The sequence below is a fragment of the Panthera uncia genome, chromosome X (genome assembly GCF_023721935.1).
Source record: "Panthera uncia isolate 11264 chromosome X, Puncia_PCG_1.0, whole genome shotgun sequence".
NCBI classification, from domain to species: Eukaryota; Metazoa; Chordata; class Mammalia; order Carnivora; family Felidae; genus Panthera; species Panthera uncia.
In genome coordinates this window covers 34011303-34029804 of record NC_064817.1, presented here as the reverse complement: position 1 = coordinate 34029804, position 18502 = coordinate 34011303, and positions in this window count along the sequence as shown.

The following is an 18502-nucleotide window of genomic DNA, read 5'->3' as shown; positions in this document are numbered from 1 at the left end:
GACAGGGTGCAGAGAGGAGAGGGGGAGGAAAGAAAAGGCAGTGCCTGGCCATGCGCGTGAGGCTGTAACGGGGCTGATTAAGTGGCAGAGACTTGCAATGCTCATGCCCCCATTTTGAGAAGAGCCAGGTTCCTTTTGCATAAGCTACCACCTGTTTTGTGTCATTGACCTCTGTTATCCTGTTAGCATTGATTAGATCAGGAATCCGCACCCTGGGAAAGACAGAAGGTGCCCTGGCTTGAGAGCTCTGTCCAGCCCGAGCAAGGCCAGCAGGCCCATGCCGCGTGGCGAAAAGCCCAATGGATCAGATCGGCTCTGGGGCAGGTTTCCAACTCTGGACACCCTTGAGAGGGAGTGCTGGGAGCCAAGAGAAGCTGGGTCTCAGGGATGGAGGCAGCCCCAGAGTCTGGAGCAGCCAAGGACGTGGCCAGATGACAAGTCTGGCTCTGGCTGCTGACATTTCCAGAACCAAGGCGGGAGCTTTTGCTCACACTCAGCCCCCCAGGGGCTTCTGTAACCCCCAGCACCTGTGCTAGCCTCATTGTGTCTCTGTGCTGATAACTTGGGAGAGCCTAAGAGGATGACAAAATCAAGTGAGCAGCACGTCTGCCTGCATATGCTTCAGAAGTGCACTTGTAGGTTTCCTCTTAGAAAAGACACTTTCTTTACAATTTCCCCTGTGGTGGGGCAAAGAGCTGGCCACTGTTGTTAATTGAAGACAGTGGTTTCAAAATATTTCTAAGCCTCATAGCCTTTGTTTCAAACAGAATGTTAGTGAGAAGCCAATGAGGTAAATCACATAAAAGCCACGAGGCTCTGGTTTGGGTGGGGGAAGGGACACAGGGGCACAGAGCCTAATCACAGGTACCCTTGGCTTTGAGGGGGCCCCAGGAGGTTCCTAAGACTCTGTGGGGTTCAAAGGCAGAGAAGAGTACCCTGAATGAAACTGGGATTCCTGGATTCTAGGCCCATCTCTGCCACTAGCTCTATGACTCAATCTCTCTGAGCCTTAGCTTTCTCAATTAAATGGGGATTGCACCCATTAGGATGCTCTCGGCAGAGGATCCAACAAAAAGTAATTTAAGCAATAAGGGTATATTAATATCTCATATACAACAAGAAACTCAGAGGCAGGTGGTCTCCAGTTCAGTGGCCGAAGAGGTCATCAAGGACCCAGGCTCTTTCTACCTTTCTGTGCTGTCATCTCCTCATGGTCACAAAATAGCTGCTGCTGCTCCAATACCTCATATCCTTATAGCGGCTTTCAAAGGCAGAAAGAACACGGATGGGTGAGGGTGGCGGCAATCTCCTTAGGCATTTCTCTTTCTTCGGGAAGAAAAACATTTCTTTTCGTCAACTAAAAGGGCTGAAGGACTCTCGGAACCAATGTTGTGCTCTAAGGTCTTGGGCATTGCGGTTTGCCTCACACAGATGAGTATATTACTACTGGCTGAGAACCATCACTTTCCTTAGTGATACTGACTCTGCCCCTGAGGGCCAGGCTGAGGGAGAGAAGCTGGAACTCAAGCTGAGAATGTAACCCGCAGCCCTGGTTCTATTCCTCACAGGCAACCAGGAATCTGAGCCATCAGATGTACGTATCTAATCTAATCTCCTCCTCAACGTGTTGCACGTTGATTATCTAATTGCGTGCAGGATGTGTGTGTGTTTGGCCTGCTCCTAAACTAGCTTCATCGCGGCATCGTCCATCCTGAATTGTAAATGTGGAGACATGAGGGGCCACGTCCATACAGTTCGGTCCACACTGCGTCTGCCCCAGCGCTCAGGCACACCAGCCCTTAATAAATACTTCTACTGAGTAGTGAATGCCAGGGGCTTCCTTGCTGAGACATCGAGAAATACTAGAAAAGCTGTGGACACTTCTGAGCACTGATTTTTTTTTTTTTTTTTTTACCCCACCCCCGGCCCCAAGACATCAGTCTCCAATTTGTGAATCCAACCTGTTTTGGAGTGGTTTAAGAAAACAGGGGCACCTGGGTGACTTAGTCGGTTGCGTGTCCGGCTCTTGATTTTTCAGCCCAGGTCAGGATTTCACGGTTTATGAGATGGAGCCCCACGTCGGGCTCTGTGCGGAGCCCGCTTGGGATTTTCTCTCTCCCTCTCTCTGCCCCTCCCCTGCTCACGCACTCGCACGCGCGCTCTCCCACTCTCAAAAATAACGAAATAAAATCTTCAAAAAAGCGAAATACATATTTAAAGAAAACAATACTTACAGTTCTTGCAACTTATGACAGAGGACACAAGTATTGGACCCTGATCATACCTGTGAGAACACATTGAGGAACACAGTGGTTATCGATGGGGGGATGTGGGAATTCACAGCTGATTAAGGTTTTATAGAGGATCTGGGGTGGGATTTTAGGCTGGTGCAAGTTGACCGAAGCCAGTTTGGTCTTGCAAAAACGATTAGGCTCTTTTTGGAAAATCTCTGTAGCCTTAAGTAGTTAGAGGTGGGTGAGGGCATAGCGTCCCTCCCCCACCGTGCCACCAGGTTACCATGAAACGAAGTCCTCAGCCAAGTTCGGAGCAAGCTGAGCAAAGCAGTCATATCACTTGTTCTGGAAATCCCGTGACGTTCCCGCCCTCTTTTTAAGAGCTCCAACTGCGCCTGCCTCTGCCTCGCAGAAAAGCCTGCCTGAGGCAACTACGAGGGGATTCCTGCGGGCGGGCTTCTCTAACCTTCTGGTCGAACTCCAGGGGCGCAAAGTCCACCAAATCCGCGGCTGGATTCGCGCAGGATCACTTAGGAATCAAGCCCGCGTGCCATTCCTACCAGAACAAACCGCAGGGCGGGCCAGATTTTCCACCTCTGCACCTGCACCGGCTGGAGCCCCGCTCCTGTTCGCAGCCGATACACCCCTCTCGAAAGCCACTACTTTGACGAGCGCGAACTCGTTCCTAACGCGCTTTATGCTAACGAACAAAACCTCTGGGGCTGATCGAAGCACAGGTCACGGTGTGCGCCCGAGAGTGTGGACTTGTGATAAAATGCTAACTGACCGTTTCCTAAATGCATGTCCCCAATTAGGCCCACCGCCGTCTCCTAAAGCGATGAAACCTAACACTTACCTACCTACCTACCAAATGAGCCACGCGGAATTGACTTTACATTACGCCCCACATAACGACCATGCGTTTCCTGCTCCTGTTGACACAAATAAAACAGAAAGCACCTACGACAATTTAGCACCCCCTGTGGTGAAGTTTGGAAGCGCCCAATTAGAGAGGGGGAAAAAATGCTCCTGGTTCAGCCAGCCAGCTCTTTACGGATTACAGAGTGTTTTATAGCAAGACAACAGTGGCCCGAAGGAGGGGCTTCCTGACCCTTCCACCTCAATTAGGGCACTTCGGCTTCCTTGTAAACTTGCACTGGCCCCACCAGATTGGAAGGCCGTTAACACTTTGTAAACCTCTGTGATGGCTGCTGCATCTGAGGGACGGCAGGAAGAACAGGAGGAGGGAGGGGAGGAGGGAGGAAAGGAGGGATGGGGAGGGTGGGGAGAGAGACGGGAGGAGGCTGGCAGGAAGGATGGGAGGAGATGCTGCAGGAAAGGAGGCCAGGCTGGCCTCTGGGGAGGCAGGAATCCTGAGGAATGCCCCTGTCGTGCTCCCAGGAGGCAGGATGTTTGTGGACTGCTGTGCTCAGAAGCACTTACACCCTCCGCTGCGGAGATACCGTCTGAAGCTTGCCCTTAGCTGTCAGCCCTTCCCCTAGGCTGACGGAACCACCGTGCCCAGGGTCATGCCAGCTTCCGGAGCAGCACCCCCTGCCAGGGGCTGATCCACGCAAGGCTTGTCCCTCCAAGCCCAACTCAGAACTGCTCTGAACAGGCACCCGAGCTCCAGAGCTCCCCGTGGGGTCAGCTGAGGCTTCGGTCGGTCGGGCTAGCATTGCAGTTCAGTCTTTGCCTCTGCCCGCTTCTGCTTCCAGTTCCTTCCTCCTCTGGGTACTGATCCTAGGAGTGCTCCCCCCGCGCCCACCCCCAAATTCCCTGCGTGCCAGTCTCTGTCTCAGCGTCTGCTGCTCCGGAAAACCCACCTGCAGCATCAGGGGGTGGGTCACTCTGCCCACCTGAGATTGCGGAGCTGGGACTGAGCAATGCTGGCACTGGAGCCCAGGACCCCCGAGGGGGGGAGAAAAGGGGGCAATAACCAGCTTTAACGACCAGCCAGCACAGCTCCACCTGCCTCTCCCTGTTTCCCACCACTTCCCCCCCCCCCCCCCCGTCCCCCGCCCGCGGGCCGGTTCTGCAGGCATTAGACTTAGGTTTCTGGCTGTGTGCATTCTCAAATCTTCCTTTTCCCTGTGAGCACAGCCTCCCACATCCTGTGGGTTTGCCGGCTTAGAACCCGAGGGGGCAGGGAACAGAGGAGAAGGCAGACACAGAGGGGGAGGGGCAGGCAAGAAGAGTGCGCCTGTGTCTAATATGTAAAGAATGGTCCCTCTTACACGCAAAATGTGACAACTGACCCCCCAAACAGCTCCCTCCTGCCCAGAAAGTGTTAATCCACCTCGCAGGGGGGAGGCTGGCCTCCCCACAGGCTATTTCCCTGGGCCTGCCTGGCTGGGGATCAGGCCCATTGTTAATAAGTAATGACAGCCCAGCTCCTCCGTGGATTCCCCTGGGGTTTTGTGTCAGAAACGTCTTCCCTCGCTGCCGCTCGAGCTGACAGGCTCCGGCTCCCGGCAGGCAGCTGTGAACACAGGCTAGCCTCCGCCAGGATGCCCCACGTCATGGGGCCCAGAGCCCCAGGGCAACAGAGAGGGCGATCCGCCCATCCCTACTCCCCTCTCAGGTGAGCATGACCTCAGCTGCCTGCAGGGACGGCGGCGGTGGCCTGGCCGCTGGGACCCTCGTGGCCTCCTTCCACAAGGGGCGGGGACGTGCCCTGGTGAGTGGTGAATTCCCAAAGCCCTCAGCCTGCGGGAGACAGCTGATCCGCCTCGGTCCCTGCCTCCGCTCCGTGGGGAATTGGCTCACGAGGGTTGTTGTTGCTGTTGACGACACTGTTTTCAAGCCGCTCCACGCACAGCGTGTTTCAGGTGGCCTTGCTTACTAGCAGGAAGTTCTCTCTTGTGTCTGACTTAAGGAACAAGCACGTTTGGCACTTCGCGTTTGCCCAGGAAGAGCTCACGAACTAAAGCATTCTGGAACCTTAGGGAGAAAAAGAAAATGTTGGTTCCACCTTGCCAGCGCTAGGTCCTGTTTTGAAATATAGGCTTTATTATTATTCAGGTGTGGTGAGGCCAACAGATCAGGAGGGGACCGCCATAGAGAAGAGAATTGGTCGTGCTTACAAATCTCAAGAGGAGGAGGCTCGCCAGGCCCCGGGGGCTGCACGGGGTGGCACTAGGGTCTGTTAGGAGGCTGAGGGAGGGGGGGATCCCGTGGGCAAGAGCCTTTCATGTAGTTTCCAAGGGGAGGAGCGGGCGAGGCAGGGTAAGCAGGTTTGGGGCTGGCTAGTTAGAATAATCTCAGCGGGCTCTGGGGCACAGAGGGGTCCCTAGTTGTCTGATTAGGGTAGGTGGATGGCGCCCAGGAACGTGACAGCCTGATAGAGGAGGTGGTTAGGGGTGTGGGGTCTGCGCTGGTTGGTTTGCATTTGAAAGGTGCACTCCAGGGCGAGTTGTCTACCATCTCCAGAAATTGGCTAATCCTGGGCCGGGGAGTCCCTTCCTTCCAGGTCAGCATGGCCCCAGATATCAAAGCATCAGAACACAGGAAATAAAAGGCATGACTGACACGGGTTCATGGTTTATACTGCTTGGAATAACGTTCGGTTCATTTGAAATCCATTTATGTCACCTTCCCAGCAGCATTATTAGGAACAAGAGAAAAGAGGAACGACGCAAATGTCCACCAGCAGAAGAATGCTTAAGCAAACAATGGGCTCACCATAGTATAGCGTAATATACAGCAAATAAAAAGAACGACATGCCAGAGCGCCTGGGTGGCTCAGTCGGTCAAGCATCTGACTCTTGATCTCGGCTCAGGTCATGATCTCACTGTTTGTGCGATCCAGCCCCACGTTGGGCTCTGCGCTGACAGTATGGAGCCTGCTTGGGATTCTCTCTCTCTCTCTCTCTCTCTCTCTCACTCGCTCGCTCTTGCTCTCTGCCCCTCCCCCACTCCCTCTCTCTCTCAAAATAAACATTTAAAACAAAAAAAGAAAGACGTGCCTATGTGCACTGATATCTACTGTTCGTGGAGATGTGCTACAATTTTAAATGGCAGGATGATTCACATACACAATACGATCCCATTTGCGTAAAAACGAAAGGACTGACAACAAATCTTTATGTGGTATATGCACACACATGCACACAGATGAATAGGAAGACGTGTGCGGAAGAATCCACACCCGGGAGCTAGAAGTTGTTACCTCTGGGAGGTGTTGCAGGTTGGGTTCCCAGGGAGGCAGGTGCTGAGATGGAGTTGGGAGCGCCAAGGGTGTACTGGGAGGAGCACCCGGCAAGGGAGAAGGGCAGAAGCGGGACTGGGCAGGGGGAGCCGGCAGGTGGCAATGCAGCTCTGAAAAGTCTCTGGGAGCCCAGAGCAAAGGGTGCCATTGGGGGAGGGCTTGCGTTCCTGGGGAAACGGGGAAACGTCCAGCCCCCGAGTGCCACGGTCTTGCTCAGCTGTTGGCTGGGTGGGCGGTGGAGAGGGGGTGTGGGGGGGCTGTCGACTGGGGGGGGGGGGGGGGGAGGAGGGGATCAGAGCAGCTCAGGCACGCATCAGCCACGGAGGACATGGAGTGTGGGGAGGAGGAGATGACAGAGAAACTTTTACTTTCCTAGCCCTTGACTTTGTACTGGAGACTGTATGCCTCTGTGTAAGTTATAAACAGAGGGACTGACGAATATTCTAACTGGCTCGCGCCTGTGACTCCTCCCCCTCAAGGCAAGTCCTCGCTTGCCCTCAACAGCTGCAGTGGCCCAGGGACCCACCCAGCTGCAGCTTTTACCCAGTTTCTTTTCGTCTGGCTTTAGCTAAGAAGACCATATGCTCGTATGCGCTTTCTCCGTTCCCGACGATGCTGTCCCAATATTAACGTTCCTTTCTAGGAACGGGATTGTGGCGCTTTGCAGATTCGGTGTGTCCAGTGCGATACTAATGCTGCGGACAGACGAAGCAAGAGCTTAGGTCCTCCCAGGGGACATGGAGAGTCACATTTGCAGCTGCACGCTTTTTAGGGCGGCCTGTGCTCCTTGCCGAACGAGAAGTTCAAGTAAGGGGCCTTAGCATCCAGAGGAGGGGGGCATGGTTGTGACCATCTCAAGCATGGTTCACATCAAGTCAAGTTTCTTAGAGGGGTGGCGTTTGGACTTGGCCTTGAAAGATGGAGAAGGAAGGGAAGAGAATTCCAGTCAAAGGGAACAGCATCAATAATAAAAGAGGCAATGTGCAGTGTATTTATAGGCTCCAACATAATTCAAAAGTCCCAAAGTCAGATGGCCTTCAGACAAGTCCCAGTCCCGTGTCTCCCGTGTCTCCCAGGGTATCTTGCCACACGGCCCTGCGTGGTGTTGGCTTCATTGCCAAATTCCAAACAATGGCTCCCCTCCAGCTGTAGATTGCTTACAAAATGGCTGCCACCCTTCCAGACCTCACATCCTCACACTGGCCAGGGTATAAGGGACTCACTCCTTCCGATAGCTACCAAGGAGGGTGCCATTAGCCTCACTTTCCCATAAGGCTCCAGCACATGCTTCCTGACATCTCACTGGCTCTACTTGGGTTACATACCTATCCCTAGAGCAATCACTAAGGTCAGGGTAGACTTCTAGGCCCTGCAAGGACTTGATTGGAGATAGTTTCAGGTTAAAGACAACAATGCCAATTCCTGTGGTGGCAAAAGGGCATCAGAATTTACCATTTACTCCTAAGGCTAGAACAGGAGTCGAGATACAGATGTAGCGAAAGCCTTCAAAAGCATCGTTAGAGGGAAAGACAGGACAACACAGAGATCTATAATTTTTTTTTTCCTGCTACACTTTAATTGCCCTTCTCTGGCATGCGCCGCATAAATTAAAAGCTAGTTAATGCTGTAATGCGTAAAACAATTTCATGCATCTTAAATATTGCACTTGTACTTTAATTCCACATTAAGTGGTCCCCTGAAATTTTTAAATTTACAAAGTCACTGCTGTGCTACATGAAAAAGGTGCTAATTAAGTGTTAATCAGTAGCCAGATAACCTTCCCTGAACCCTGCCCAAGGTCTCCAAAATGACCCATTGCCAGAGCATGTGATGTGATGGCCACAGAACAGAGAACGAAGACACAGACGTGAAATGGTTTCTTAGCCACATCCCAGCCAATTAAGGCAGATTTGCCTATTATGCCGTTCTAATTAAATGACATCTACTATAGTGGACACGAGGCTAATAATAATAATAATATTTAATGCTGGCAGAGCTTTCCATATTCAAAACACTAGCTAATTAACAAGTGGGCATCCCTTCCTGGGCAAGGAGAGGGCTTCTCTCGGGTGGTCCTGCTAGAAATCTGAAGGCACGCACAAGGATGGATACGAGAAAAGTGGTTCCTCCCTTTAAGGGACTCACCATCTTATAGACGAGCGGTACTCAGAATGTGGTCTGTGGCCCATGCTAGTCCACAGTAAGATAAGCGTAAGAGTAGCCATTCTGAAACCTTGAAAGCAACTTGACCTTGTAACATCCAGGCCGGTGATGAGTGGACTCTTATTGAACAGGAAATTAAACACACACACACACACGCGCGCACACACACACACACACACACACCCCCCACACGCACGTTTTTCACCACAGATGGTCTGAGAAGCACTGTCACAGACCTATTGGTGTAGAATAAGGGGATATGGATTTAGCTGCATTCCCACGAATAAAAGAGAAGAGGCTTAGCAGCATGCTATCTCACACCTCTATATTAGTCTGCTTGGAATGTTCCACACCCCCAGCTCTTCCACGTTCTGTTCAACCTCTCTTTCACACACGTCAAGGCATCTCCGTTCCCGGACCGTCCCGCGAGGACACTACTTCCTTCGGGAAGGCTTTGCTGTGCCCCCTCCCCTCTCCCCTGCAACGGAGCCGCCCTGCCGTCCTCCTCCCTCAGCCGGGTTATTTCACTTTCCACGTGGCACCGAGTATGTTGCTTTGCCTGATGGGACTGACCGGTCCTTGAAGGTAGGGCTGATGCTCTATGGCTTTGAATTCCTAGCACAGGGCACGTACTACATGCTCACTGAAGGTTTACAGATTCAGTTTTCAGAAAATGGTGGAGGGACCCCGGTGGGGGAGGGGCTCAGTCGAATAAGCGTCCAACTCTTGATCTTGGCTCAGGTCATGATCTCGTGGTTTGTGAGCACGAGCCGCTCATCAGGCTCTGTGCTGACAGTGCAGAGCCTGCTTGGGACTCTCTCTCTCTCCCTCTCTCTGCCCGCTCCCTCTCTCTCAAAACAAACTTTTTAAACAAATTGTGCGTAAAATACACATAACATGAAATTTGCCATTTTAACCATTTTGAAGCGTACAGCTCGGTGACATTAAGCGCTTGCACACGGTTGTGCAACTGTCACCACCATCTCCAGAACTTTTTTCATCTTGCCAAACTGAAACTCTGTCATTAAACACAAACTCCCCATTCTTCCCTCCCCACCCAGGCCCTGGTGACCCCCATTCTACTTCCCATCTCTATGAATTTGACTACTTTAAGTACCTAATATGAGTGAAATTATATAACATTTATCTCTTTGTGACCAGCCTATTTCACTTAGCATGTCTTCAAGGTTCATCCATGCTATAGCAAGTGAATTCAGAAGTGAATTCAATGGTTTTTGTTTATTTTTTTTTTTATGTTCATTTATTTTTGAGAGACACAGAGACAGAGCGCGAGCAGGGGAGGGGCAGAAAGAGAGGGAGACACAGAATCCGAGGCAGGCTCCAGGCTCCGAGCCGTCAGCACAGAGCCCGACGCGGGGCTCGAACTCACAAGGTCTGAGATCATGACCTGAGCTGAAGTTGGATGCTTAACCGACTGAGCCACCCAGGCGCCCCAAATTCAATGTTTTTTAAGTTTATTTATGTTTTTAGTAATCTCTATACCCAATGTGGGACTCGAAGCCACAACCCCGAGATCAAGAGTCGCACACTCCTCCAACTGATCCAGCCAGGCACCCCGTGAACCCAGTTTTAAAATCCTCCCATTATTATAGGGTTTTGCAATGAGCAGGGAGGGCATCCCCCCTCCCCACCATCCCGTTCTGCTTGTAGTTGAAGCAGAGCCGAGCAGAGAGAGGAAAGGGGTGATGGTGATCCAGGAGGTGGCAGCAGAAAACAAAGGGTCCCCGTGCTCCAGCAGAGTTCCTGGGCACCCATTCTGGCCCGTTTGCTCAGGTTCCTGGCCCAGCTATTGAGTCTCTTGAAAGTTGGAGTTCCCAAATCTGGACAGTAAGCCCAGCAAGGAACAGTCCCGAGAGGCCTTCTGACAATGGGCAGTGGAGTGTACATGACAGTAGGAATGGACTGGCTCTACCAGTACCCGCTGAGTGACCTTGGGCAATTCACCTAACCTCTCTGAGCCCGGTCTGTAAAATTGGGAAGATACTGCAGTGTACCTTTCTTTTCTTTAAAAAAAAAAAAAAAAAAGTTTACTTTTTATTTTGAGAGATAGAGAGGGGCACGGGGACAGGCAGGGACAGAGAGAAGGAGAGAGAGAGAATCCCAAGCAGGCTCCCAGCTGTCAGCACAGAACCCGATGCGGGGCTTGAACCCACGAATCGTGAGATCATGACCTGAGCCAAAGTCAGATGCTTAACCGACTGAGCCACCCCGGCGCCGCAATACAGTGTACCTTACAGGGTCGTTGAGGGGATCTGATGAGATAACGCATATAAACCACTCGGTAAACTTTAAAGAAGTGCATGTGCCAGCTATGGGTATTTTTATTACCAGTACAAAGGCCGCAATAAAGAAGACGGTAAGGCTCGCTGTGCACGCTTCCTGCTGAGGATGTGAAAAATAGCTAGGGCGTGATTCGGCCTTCGTCTTTGGAGCATTTCGGATTTCATTCTTTTTTCTTTCCTCCTCCCTCTAAACCTTTGCCTTAAGAATGCGAGGGCCGCCGCGCTGCCAATGCGAGAAAGAAATAGGCACCACGGAATTCACGAGGGCATCAGCAGGCGCGGGTGGGAAGCGTGAGCCGTGCAGCGGGTCGCGCGCTCATAACAAAACGCCAAGGGGCAGAGGCTTACCTTGGAGGAGCCCACGGCGGGCTTGAACCCATGAGCCATGAGATCAGGACCTGAGCGGAAGAGTCAGACGCTTAACCGACGGAGCCACCCAGGCGCCCCTCTGCTCCTTCTCTACTCACCTCTGTCCCCCTTTGCAGTTTGGGTAACCATGACCTCCTCCTGTTCCTTTGGTCCAGGGTGGTAACAAGTCGGGTGCTAACAGTTTCTGCTTCCTGGCTAACCCTGTGGTTACCCTACACCCACATCTCTGTTGATGGGCCCTTTGTACATAAATACTTCTCAAACTATCCTAATTGCTTCCTGTTGAGACCCTGCCTGATCCACGTGCCTGTGGTCAGGGCCATTCTAAGCAGGGTAATTGTCGCTGCCCGATGTCCCGCAGCCCCCCTCCTGCCTAGCTCTTCTCATTTTGGGCCGTGGTTGAAGGAAACAAAGGAGTCGGGCTACATCCAAGAACACGAGAGTTGAGGGTGGGGAAATGTCCTGGATGTTGGGAGAGACCGGGCTGAGCTTTTTGGGTGAGATCCCTGGGCCTGGGGGGGGGGGGGGGGGGAGGGGGGTGGTAGGGTGGAGGGGAGCGAGGGAAGCACGGAAAAATCTCTTTTTAGGAATGCTGTTTGTCTGTGGGAACACACACCTCGCCCCTTGTGGCCTCCAGGGAGGCGTTTATTGGCCCCCATTAAAGTGGAGCCTGACCTCACCAGTCTCTTTCCGTTCCAGGCAGATCAGAGGCCTTCGGCTTTTCTGGAACATCGAAGTGCGACAGCCACCACGTTCCCTTCTTCAAGAACCTGCTTAGCCCCCCTTCCCAGAGATGCTGCTTCTCAGTCCCCTCTAAGGGGCCCCGAGGGCACGAGACCCTCCCCTCGGCCACAGGGGTAAGGGTAAGGGAGGGGCACCTGACCCAACCAGACCAATTAGAAGCCCTCCCAGGAACTTGGCCGGGGCGGGGGGCGCACCTAGGCAGTTCCAGGCAGTCTCCGTGGGCTACTTGAACGCTGTGCGCCAGGCACAGTTGTGGGCTCAGGGGAGGGCGGGGTGAACGCAGCGAGGAGGGTCACCCGAAGCAGCCACCTTCCACCTTGGGCACAGAGCAGCACCGGGAGCTGGGAAGGAAGAAGGTCCTCCTCGGAGGGAAGCAGCCATCAGAGAGCTCAGAGCCTCCGACACGGAGCGGGAGAGAAGAGGGCTGCCAAGGTGCCTGCCGGCCCCCCAGTTGCCGGTTCCCTTCCCCAGAGGCCGGCCGCGCTTCCTGCCCTTGAATCTCCGAGGTAGCCTCCTGTTCTTCCCATAAATTCTCCCTTTTTACTGGAGCTCGCGCAAGTGGGCTTCTGTTTTGTGCCGCTAGACCGTCCCTGCCCGAGGCGCACCACGTGATACAATTAGCTCACGGTCCCTCAGGGGCAATTTATCCTTTCTGCAGACTGTCTGCCATAAATTTCGAATCTCCACCTGGCTTCCCCTTGCCGACCAGTGAGTGTCCTTCTGGGTTCACTTTTGTTCTCGCGGGCCGCCAATGAGCTCGTGTCACCGGATCCGATGGCCTCTCCGTGCCCCGTCCCCTCTTGTCTCCTCACTGTTCCACATGGCCGACCGCCCCCTTCCTCCCCCACACTCCGCCCCACGTGGCTTCCCTGCCACCCCTCTCCCCTGCGTCTCTCTCTTCCTCCCTCTCCTGGTCTTCATTTGTCTCCTTGTCTGGCTTTCCTGGCGCCTCGAGTGCCCCACTTTGCCCCGTCAGCCTCTTCTGAACGTTCTTTCTGGCTCTCTTGGCAACCCCCCCCCCCCCCTTACTGTGCTTTTTATCATCACCTGTCTCCAGACGCAGGTTTGCACCTCGGCCCCCGGTTCCGTCCCAGCTGCTGGAAGCCGCACGTGGGCCCCCCCACCAGCCCTCCGACTTTGTGAGCCCCTCAGTGGTCTCCGTACTTGCCCTCCCGGCCTGACCCTCTTCTTGTGTTCCCTAGTTTGGTTAATGAGGCAGAAAAGTTTCTGTGCCCTTCATCCGTGACTCTCAGAGCCGGGAAATTTTGGCAGGGAATTTTGGCCAGGCTCCGCGTCGCTTTGCCAGGAAATACCCACCTTGGGCCTCACTCAAGTCGTGATTCCAATTCCTCTGACTTTCTCCTTGCTGCTCACATTAGAACGAGTTACAGGAGCTCCTTGGAGCTAAGGTGCTCCCTGTCTCTCACACTCAGGTCCGGCCTGAGGCCCGTGAAGGAAGGGAGCCCCATGTAGCCGCTGTGTTATCCACACCGAGGAGGCTGCTCTGTCGGCCTTTGCCCCCCGGCCCTGAGGGATTCATTCCCTGGTGGGCATCAGTTAGAGACCTTCCATTCGGTGGCCTGGGAGAGCAACGTGAGGAAGGCCCCGTATGCTGACACCGTCAGTTCTGAGCTCAGCTCACTGCCTTCACCTCGCGACCGCAGATCTCAGATGACAATTCACAAGGCCACGTGTCCCTCTCTGGCACTGCCAGAGTGACCCCACTCCCCGCCGGCCACAACATAAGGACCCGTGCAGAAGGAAATGTGTTTCCTTGGGGGTGTCGCGGTCAGGGAAAGACGGGTGGGTATTCCCGAAGGACGGGCGGCTCTCCTCTCTAGAAGTGATTCAGGGCCCCACGTGCCTTCCATCTTGTTGCTCTGACGGGTTCGTTGGTACCAAGGTGTAGAAGGGGAAGGAACTCATGGGAGGCTTCTATGGGCCAGACGCGGCTGTGACATCCACCCTTTCTGTTCGCATGCCATGGGCCAGAACGAGGTCGCCTAGCCACACGTGGGAAACATAGGCAGAACCAGTTAGGGAAGCGATTAACTCACTTCTGACCCAGGGCCTGACACACTGAGCACAGTAAACCATTGGTCTCAAGGCAGCATCGGCCGTTGCAGAGAGAGATTCTGAGGGACTGGGGCACAGACCAGGACTATCTTGGGGAAAGAAGGTGGAGGGTGGGGGTCTACTGGGAAGAAGCAGGGCTGGACCTCTGAGGAGGCCCCCCAAATCAGAGAGTGTGCCTGAATTTGAGGTTACGACGGTCTCTGGCAGGACTCCCGCCTTCCACCCTCTTTCCCCAGAGGCCTTCCCACCAAGATAGTCCTGGTCTGTGCCCCAACTCCTGCTACACGTAAGCCCTTGCATGGAGACCCTCTGAGCGTCAACCCGGCCTGCTCCTGGCACAGCTACTCGACTTCCAGAGAGGGCCGGTCACCCCAGTCCCTGTGCTGCTGCGTCCCATAGCTGGGCAGTGACTGAGGAGACAGCCTCTGAGACAAGAAAGAGACAACCCAAGGCTCTGATGCTCACAACAAGAGACTCATCTATAAAAAGAAGTAATGGATCAGATAATCGAGTGACTGTGTCGTCCAACTCAGTAACCACTCGTCACGTGTGACTATTTACATTTAGTAGATTAAAATTAAATAAAATACAAAATTTAGCTCCTCGGTCACGCCAGCTACGTTCCAAGTGCTTAATAGCGACATGTGTCTGGTGGCCACTGTACTGGACAGCGAAGATGTGGAACATTGCCAGCATCGCAGAAAGTTCTATTGGGCAGCGCTGATCTGAAAGGTGCCTCACAGCGCTGGCGCCCCATGACTTGAGGAAAAACAATGCCCAGTAAAAATGTAACGTCTGGTTAGCCCGAGCACTAGACAGGGAGAGAGGGACGTAAGAAGGCTAGAGGAGAAGCAGAGGAAGGCACAGAGGAAACATCTAGAAAGGAGAAATGCCCAGATGCAAGACGCAGGGCGTCACAGACACTGGGGGTTGTTTACAAGATCAGAAGAGACTCAGGTGTCTCAAGCAAAAGGGGTTTGGTTGTGAGGCAGCAGAGGTCTGGAATTGAATAGATGGTGGGCTCTGAGGGGGTCCTAGGAATCTCTCTACCTCTCTCTTGTTCTGCTTCTCTCTGTTCACCAGCCATTCTCTGCTGTTCACAACTTAACCAGCCCCGGGAAGACTGACACTGCCTTCTGTCCACGCCTGAGTGGGTCAGATTCTCTGTGTAGCTAAGTGAAACATGGCCCAGTAGGGAGAACGGGACGGGCCAACTCGTCTTTCCTCACCAGACCACACGATGGCCATGGTTCCCAGATCAGCCTCTGATTGGCTGCTCCTGGGTCAGGGGCCCTTTCTCGCCCAATCGGCTGCAGTCGGTGGAATGGAGTGGGATGGACTACATGGAAAAGAATATGGCTACCCAGAGGGCAGGACGTGAAGGGTGGACAGGTTCCCTAAGAGGGGAACATGGGGGTGCAGACATAATGAAGCTTGGCTGGCCAGGATAAAAGGGAACCACATACCCATCAAAGATGAGTAGATAAGGGGGCCCCTCCACCCTTCCTTCCCCTAACAGACATTGTGCACCTATTATGGGTATCAGTCTGTACTCAGCAGAACAGGAAAGGCCCAAATGAAACAGAAATAGAAATAGTGTTGCCTCTCCAATCCAGGCTCTTCTAGTTAGCTGTGTGACCTTGGGCAAATTACTTCCCTTCTCTGTGCCTCAGTTTTGCCGAAGATGATAACAGCACCTCCTTCATGGGGTTGTCGTGAGCTGCTTGGAACAGTGGCAGGCAACGTAGTGAGCATTATGTAAATATGGCTACGATTATTATCAGCCTGCGGGAGTTTATGGTCCTGTGTGGACCGCAGATGAGTAAATCAAATTGTAATGACACGTGATGAGTGCGATAACCAAGGTCGGGGAGAAACGTGCCTGGGTTCGAGGGCTAGGCAGTCCGTTCAGGCTTATAAAGAAAAAGCAGCAGCCTCTTTGGCTCTACCCCAATTTCTGCTACCCGGAAGGATCCGCTTTTGACTCTCTGATCTATTTATTTCTTCTCGTATTTACCTTCATACTTCTAAAGAATGTGCTTGTGCTGTTATTTCTTGATCTATTAATCCGAGACATTATCCATCTGTTATGGGTTGAATTCTGTCCTTCCAAAAGATGCTGAGGTCCTAACCACCGCCCCCCTCCCCGTACCTGTGAAAGTGACCTTGTTTGGAAATGGGGCCTTTGCAAGGTGATTGAGTTAAGATGAGGTCATTGGGGTGGGCCCTAATCCAATATGACTGATGTCCTGAGGAAAAGGGGAAATTCAGACCCAGACACAGACACGCACGCAGGGAGAACACCACGGGAAGATTGAAATTATGCCTGCCACAAGCCAAGGAGTACCAGAAGCTGGGAAAGAAGCCTGGAACAGATCCTTCCCTAGTGTCTTCGGAGGGAGCACGGCCCTGCCGATACCTCCATCGCAGACTTCTAGCTTCCAGAACTGTGAGACAGTACATCCTTGTTGTTTAAACCACCCGATCTGGGGTACCTTATGATGGAAGCCCTAGAAAACAAACCCATCATTGATTGTTTTTACTTGAAAGTCAAATTTGACTCCCCCTCTCCAAACCTGTACTGTCTCTTGCCTCTATTATCCTAGTAAAATTATATCACAATTTTTTTTGTTAAATCAATATACAGTGTTGATAAGTATGTAAATGTATTCACTGCCATGTCGTGTAGTGTGCTTAGAATACCCGTCCCTTACTGTACAAAGTTTTGTTTTCCTTACGGTTAATATTTATCTCTCACCCCCTTTCGGTTTGTTCAGCTTCTGGATGCATTCCAATAACCGTCCCCCCACCTAGCTTCTTTGCTTTTTTTCTTTGAGACCCTGTTCCCGAATCCTGCATGCCGCTGCTGTGGTCAGCCTGGGTTCCGCTCCGGGCCTGTGGCCCAGCGATCTCCCTGGGATCTCCGCTCACCATCCAGGTGAGAATTCTTGCCTCTCTCCAATATGTGGGATTTCCAGTTTTCTGAATCCCGCGCTTTCCATGTCTATCGTCATTTTTTCTTTGGTAGCTGTCTATTGCTGCATAACAGATCACCCCAAAACTTCGTGGCTTAAGACGACAATCATCACTTAACTCCCTTTCCAGTAAAGCCCCGCCTGCTTTCGGCATGGCGCCCTTGCAGCCAGCTGAGCATGGTGTCCTGAGTCTAGAGCCCTGTGCATTCAATCTCCCCCGAGAGAGAGTGAGCTCCTAGGCTCCGCCAGGGCGGGAGATGGCGGATGGGCGTGAGGTCACCTGGCTGGGAGAGGTGGAAGGGTCTAATTGCTTCTTTCTTTTTTTCTTTTATTTGTTTGTTTGTTTGGTTTTTTTAGAGAGAGAGTGAGCACTAATGAGGGAGAGGGGCCGAAGGGGAGAGAGAGAGAGAGAGAGAGAGAGAGAGAGAGAGAGAGAGAATCTCAGGCAAACTCCACACTCAGCATGGAACCTGACACGGAGTTTGATCCCATAGGAGGACCCTGGGATCATGACCTGAGCCGACATCCAGAGTCAGATGCTCAACTGACTGAGCCACAAGGCACCCCTTGAACAGACATGCCAACAGTCCTGTTTTCAGCCCATCTGTACCTTCCGCAGTACGTGGGGCCTCTGATTCCTTAGCCTTTCTTGGGTTCTGCTGTCTGAATCACCTTGATTCTTGCAGCTTCTACCTCCATAGGCACTGAGCTTCCAGCATTTTCTGGTCTGCTAAGTCAGTTACCTTTCGTCCCTTTTCTTTCTGGCATCCAAGATGTTGACGACGTCTTTCTTTTTTAAAAAAAATTTACTTATTTTGAGAGAGAGAGAGCACCAGTTGGGGAGGGGCAGAGAGAGAGGGAGAATTCCAAGCAGGCTCCGTGCCGTCAGCTCAGAGCCCGACACAGAGCTCAAACCCGTGAACTGTGAGCCCGTGACCTGAGCCGCGATCAAGAGTCGGATGCTCGACCAACTGAGCCACCCAGGTGCCCTGACAACCTCTTTCAACGGCTATATTTTCTTCTTTCTCTCTTTTTGTCCCTGTGGATTTAGATCTTTTTTTTTTTTTTTTTTAATCCTGTTACTGTCGTTTTCTTAGTGGTTTGGGGGGAGACAGTGGGCCTGTATTTCTTAGGTACTTCCTCTACAATAAATGCTTACAGATTTCTGCCGAATCTTAAACTGGCGGGATGACGGTGGTGAGATAGTCAATTTTGAGGAGACATCTGAGGTGGACTGCCAGTCTCCACCAACCCTCTCTAGGATCCCTGCACCCTCACATCTTTCCCCTTGCTTGGAAAAAGTTCCCCGCTTCCTACCTCTGCCTTAGCATTCGGGGCCCCCGGGAGAGTCATTTGCTGAGTGACTCATTCACTCACGCCTTTGTTTCTTTGTGTTTCGTTTAGTTTTGTTTTTAAACTAAGCTTTAG